Raw genomic sequence first — 6,240 nt, 5'->3', positions numbered from 1 at the left:
ATTCTTTGTATAGGAGTTGATTAAGTTCTTTTCTTTTCTTTTCTAAGGTTCTTAAAGCAGCATTTGAAATTCAGAATATTGATGTGCTCCTGTTGAGATGCAGACAGGCCTGACTGAAACCTGTTTAGGAACCTTTGTCTTATTACCAAATGAAATGGAAATGCTTGGAACAGTGGGCCCTCCAGCACCAAATGTTGATTTGTCTTCCTGGAATCTTTACCTGAAAGGGGATATGATGCCCTAGCAAGCACACCGAGGGGAGAAATTTGTGTAAAGGGTAAAACCTTGTTTTTAGGGTACTACAAACATGAAGGTTTCAATAAAGAGGTTCTGATCGATGAATGATTCCATACAGGTTATTTTATTATGTTTTCCTTTTTAGGGTACTACAAACATGAAGGTTTCAATAAAGAGGTTCTGATCGATGAATGATCCCATACAGGTTATTTTATTATGTTTTCCAAAAGTGTGTTTATATATAATTTCTTATATTTGCTATGAGGCTACAATTTTTCTTCTATTCACAAATGATACCTTCAACAGGGGATACTGGACAGTGGAACCTAATGGAAGCATGAAATTGATTGATAGGAAAAAGAATATATATAAACTTTGACAAGGAGAATATGTTGTTGTCGAAAATTTGGAGAACATTTATGGTCAAGTTTCGTGTATTGAATCTGTAAGTCAGGAAAAATATATAAAAGATTAGAAAATGTTACTCATATAATACTAGAGCTGATTACCTCACTGGTTGATGATAGAATTACAAAACTTGGGAACCAATCATGGCCTACTAACCCTCTGTCTTAGGTTGATATTTTTTATCATAACTTTTAAACTAAACAGACTTGGATATTTTTCTTTCATCGCTAGACACATTCAAATTGTAGTTTGCTGTTAGAATTATTTCTTTTTAATACTATAAATCTTCACGTCAGCAAGTACCTTTGTGTGTTGACTTGGTATTGGTGCATGTTGATATATATTAGTGTGCACTGTAGTTCAGTGTGATATTTTTCTCAAGAGGTAAGACAACTACTCATGTGTCTTTGCTACTATTTGTTGAAACATCTGGACATTCAAATGAGTAAGGATGTCAAAAGGTTTAGTCCAATGCCAAAAAGAGAGAAGGTTCTAAATTAGCTTCACTGAATGTGCTGAAAATGTTTTATTCCATGAATATACAAAGCTTTTTCTCACCTAACATACGAACAATATCGAATTTTTCAGAAGCAACATTCCATTTTACTGTTATTTGATTTTCAATTTCTAAACTTGTAATTATCATTTGCTTTGACACTCTCCTCGGAATGAAATAGGTTATGCAAACAGTTTTGTGGCCTTCCTTGTTGCTGTTGTTAATCCCTGAAAGAAGCACTTGAACAATGGGCACAAGAAATCCTCCACTCGGCACTGAACTCTGTTTTCGAGGAGCTACTTAGAAAATTTAGGTAAGTTCTAAATGCAAGCATTTATCAAAACCTTTTATCTCTATTTTTTATTTTTTATTATATGTTGTAATTTTTTTGAACAAATAAATTTATTAATTTATACCTTTTGAAATTCTCACCTAATTTATGAACAATATCGGATATTCAAAAGCAATATCCCATTTTACTGTTATTTGTTTTTCAATTTCTAAACTTGTAATTATCGTTTGCTTTGACACTCTGCTCGGAATGAAATAGGTTATGGAAACAGTTTGAGGCCTTCCTTGTTGCTGTTGTTAATCCCAGAAAGAAGCACTTGAACAAACGGCACAAGAAATCCTCCACTCCTGTTTTTGAGGAGCAACTTAGAAAATTTAGGTAAGTTCTAAATGCATGCATTTATCAAAACATTTTGTGTCTATTTGTTATTTTTTATTATATGTTGTAACTTTTTTGAACAAAAAATTTCATTAATTTATACCTCTTGAAATTCTCACCTAATTTATGAACAATATCCAATTTTTCAAAAGCAATATCCCATTTTGCTATCATTTGTTTTTCAACTTCTGAACATGTAATTATCATTTGCTTTGACACTTTCCATGGAATTGTAGAATTTACTATATCCAACGCAGAGGTCTCAATTGCATTAGCAGAAGAAAAGAAGATACCCGTGGCTCTTCTATTGAAATCCTGTTTTAAATTAGTTTAATTGTTAGGACAGATTAGAGAGTAACAATGTTATAATGCAAGCATCCAGTCTGACCAATATATTTGTATTTGAAACATTTTAGCTATTGAAGACATTTCTAAAGGCAACAAAGTATCTCAAGAGTATGTTTCGTAGACTCTCTCCTTTATTTACTGAAATGCTCAAGCTTTAGGAAGAATCATTTCAGTTTTACATCTTGCGAAACCCCTGAACAAAAGCAAGAAGTTGAGCTCATATGTCTGTATGTTTTGATTGTCGTATTTTTGTGGTTTGTAGATAAGGCCACTAGTGGACCTGATAAAGGATATTATAAAAGAGAATAATATAGTTTATTCTTGGCACNATTTTATCNCTAAANGTAAGCATTGGTGTNATTGTTGTGGNCACTGTATTTTCTGTTTTTTCTTTAATATTATTATTTATCAAAATGCTACTGTTGCAGATATGGACTGTGAGCTCATTTTGGAGACTTGGAATGTCTTTTTGTCCAAGTGCTTTTACAACAAGTAAACATGAGATCCAAAACAAGGAAGCTGTGTAGAGTTTAAAATTTTTCTGATTTTTGTCAATGTAACAGTTTTCCAATTTGTTTTGCTGTTTATTTGTAAAAGGCCTTTTTACCAAGTGTCTTGGAAGAGCCTTTGGTGTTCTTCCATCTCTTGGCCAAATTTCTTGAGCTTAAAGTTTAAAATTGAAGTAGATAGTAAGTGTATCATGGCTTACTTAGCTAGAGAGATCAAAGCACAGGTATTTTTGCATTAAAGTCTGAATAGTTTGATTTTGTTTGCTTTGTTATTTGATTTTATAAGTTCCATAGTGTTTATGGCGTTTTAGTTTTATCTTTTTTTGTTTGTGACCATCTTTTGAATTCAATAGTAATTCACTTTTGAAGTGGTAAAGTAAGTAGTCTAAAACACTTTTATTAGGTAAGATTTAGTACTTTAGTCTTCATTGGTTCACCTCTCTTATCTAGAAATTATCATTTGGTGAAATCTTATAAGTTTATGTTTGTAATATATGTGAGCGTGTGTTTGTGTGGATATCTAGGTGTGTGGGTGGGTGGGTGTTTGAATGTGTGTGTGACTATGTGTGTTTGTGAGGGTGGGTAGGTGGGTGTATGTGTTTGTATGTGAGTGTGCGGGTTATATATAGGTATGTATTTTTGTGCGATATATGTGTGTGTGTATGTGTGTAATATATACTTATGTGTGTTTGCGTTTGAATGTATGCGTGTGTGTAATATATTTATGCTTGAGTGTGTGTTTATGTAAGGTTGTGTTTGTTTGTATGTGTGTGTAATATATTTATGTGTTTTTGTCTATGTGTGTGTATAGGAATGTGTGTTTGTTTGTGTGTTTGTAACTCATATAGTCCATGTTTGTGTGTGAGTTATATATCGATGTGTGTATGAGTGAACTTGTTTGTGTTTGTGTGTGTGTTTCTATATGTGTGAGTCTGTGTATGGCTGTGTTTGTGTGAATGTGTATCTGTGTGTTTGTGTGAATGAATCTATGTGTGAGTATGTGTAAGTGTGTGTGAGGAAGTGAATGTGTATATGTTTTGTGTTTATGTGTGTGTATATGTGTTTGAATGTGTATTTTGCGTGTGTGGGTTATATATTGATGTGTAGTGAGGGAACCTTTGTGTGTCATAATTGTGTGTGTATCTTATATATGTGTGTACGTGTTTGTGTATTTGTATATCATTTTTCTCCTGGACACACTTGATTGTTGTGATCATCTTCAGTTTTCCTTTATTATATAATTTCCATGTTCTGTTGAGGATATGACGCAGCAGCCACCATGGCAAGAATTGGTTGCAATTAATTTGCATGGCAATGAATGGCATTTTAGACATATTTTTCGAGGATAGTAGCTTGCAGCTCCCCACCCCAATCTCTGGGCTGTTTTATCATGAAAACCCATTACAGGTGTGGGCATTGTGTATTACTTTAGGTTGAATTTGGTGAGTAAGCCCACTGCTTTTGGAATACATAACCAAGTTTTAAAAGTAAAAATTCGGAAGTTTTTGTATTTTGCCAGACATGCTCATTATAAAATGTTTGTAGAGTTGTATTTTTTCTATAATGTATGTTTGTGGTATCACTTTTTCTTATTGCTAGCTGACCTATAGCTTCAATTGACAATATAGAGTTTCTCTCGGGTTTTATGCTTTTTGGGGTGTATGGTTTACTTTAATGTTAAACTTTCTTATGGTCTGTTATATTTAATTTTACGGTGAATGAATTTTACACAGTAGCTTTTCTAGGAAAGGTTCTGTTTGGTAAATCTGGATGACATTCATTACTTTGTAGGTCTCTATATCAAATGTTAAGAGGTGGTGATGGAGCAGAAAATCAGTTTTAGACTATGGATTTATGTGTATATGTTTATAGTTGTGTACAGACTCTTTCGATAAACTTCTATCTACACTTTTAACTTTTACGTGTAAATCTACACTTTTAACTTTTACGTGTAAAGAGTTGTGTTGAATAATATTTTATCTTCTCTTGATATATGTTATAGAATTATGATTACTCTTGGATAACTGTAAAAATTATGGTTACTCTTGTGTATAGACTCTTTCGATAAACTTCTATCTACACTTTAACTTTCAAGTTTAACTTTCAAGTGTAAAGAGTTGTGTTGAATAATATTTTATCCTCTCTCTTGGTGTATGTTATAGAATCATGGTTACTCTTAGGAATTTATATATGTTTTCCTAATGATTGTTCTAGTTTATTGATGTGTAATCTATCTTATGATAATGTTAATATTACTGAAAATTTGTAATGTTTTAAAATAATAATAATAAGAAGAAGAATAAGAATTATTATTATTATTATTATTATTATTAGTATTATTATTATTATTATTATTACTATTATTAGTATTATTATTAGTATTATTATTATTATTATTAAAATCATTTTTATTACTGTTTATAAGCATTAGATACCGATTTAGAAGATGTCGGTGTTTAGAACATAATACCATATAAAAAGGTTTAAAAAGTATATCTTATTTATTATTATTATAATTATTAATCTTATTATTCTTTTAATAAATAGGACCTTTCGATGATGATGATGATGATGATGATGATGATGATGATGATGATGATGATGATGATGATGATGATGATGATGATGATGATGATGATGATGATGATGATAAATAATTATACATAAATATACAGGTATAATGATCATTATACTTATGATAATGACCATCTATCATTATTGTTATCCTTATTATTATTAACATTGTCTATATTATAATATTATTACTAATATACAAGAATATTATTATTAGTAGTAGTAGTAATAAGAAGAATAATAATAAGAATTATTATTATTATGCTATATTAGTATAATATGGGACCATTTATTAATATCATGACAAGGGTTATTACTAAGGAAACCATTATTAAATATTGATGTTAATAATAATGATAATACCAATAATAATAATAATTATTATAATTAGATACCTTCATTACAATAATCTTATTATTGTTATTTACTATTATTATTATTATTATTATTATTATTATTATTATTATTATTATTATTATTATTATTATTATTATTTTATACAGATTTGTGCGATTATTATTCTTTTAATAAATCAAAAATTATAGGACTCTCATAAACCTTTCCTAATATCACTGTCACAAGTTCATGAAGTCTCAGTTTCAGAGATTTCCAGGAGCAAGGCAAATGATAGACTATTATAGAAAAGCAAAACAAAAAAAAATAAAAAAGTATAACCAGATTATACAAACCAGCGCTGCAAAACCACCAAGAAAAGAAAAATGAAACAGAAAAAAGAAGAGGGAAGAATATCACACTAAGAAGTAATAGGATACATGCATTATTAATTAATTAGTAAAAGTATATCCCGTCAACAACTTTTTGTATGGCTGTTATTAATAATAATGTTATTAAGGATAATATTATCTACATTATACTAATTAGGTTGGTTAAATCAAACAATTATTATTATTATAATAATATCATAATAATATTATGCATATAAAAATAATATTATCACCTATTATTATTATTATTAGTAAAAATAATAAGTGATAATA

At 29.7% G+C, this 6,240-nt stretch overlaps 1 long non-coding RNA gene across 1 annotated transcript; it reads left to right on the top strand.

Annotated features, from left to right (window-relative positions):
* Window positions 1-1,235: 1,235 nt before the first annotated feature.
* On the top strand, window positions 1,236-2,642 carry LOC111240665. Its single transcript, XR_002666149.1, has 3 exons — window positions 1,236-1,454; window positions 1,692-1,811; window positions 2,588-2,642. It is a non-coding gene; the product is annotated as an uncharacterized LOC111240665 (long non-coding RNA).
* The last annotated feature ends 3,598 nt before the right edge of the window (window positions 2,643-6,240 follow it).

This window comes from Vigna radiata, unplaced genomic scaffold, assembly GCF_000741045.1.
Source record: "Vigna radiata var. radiata cultivar VC1973A unplaced genomic scaffold, Vradiata_ver6 scaffold_538, whole genome shotgun sequence".
Taxonomy (NCBI): Eukaryota; Viridiplantae; Streptophyta; class Magnoliopsida; order Fabales; family Fabaceae; genus Vigna; species Vigna radiata.
This window is presented reverse-complemented; position numbering and strand designations above follow the sequence as displayed.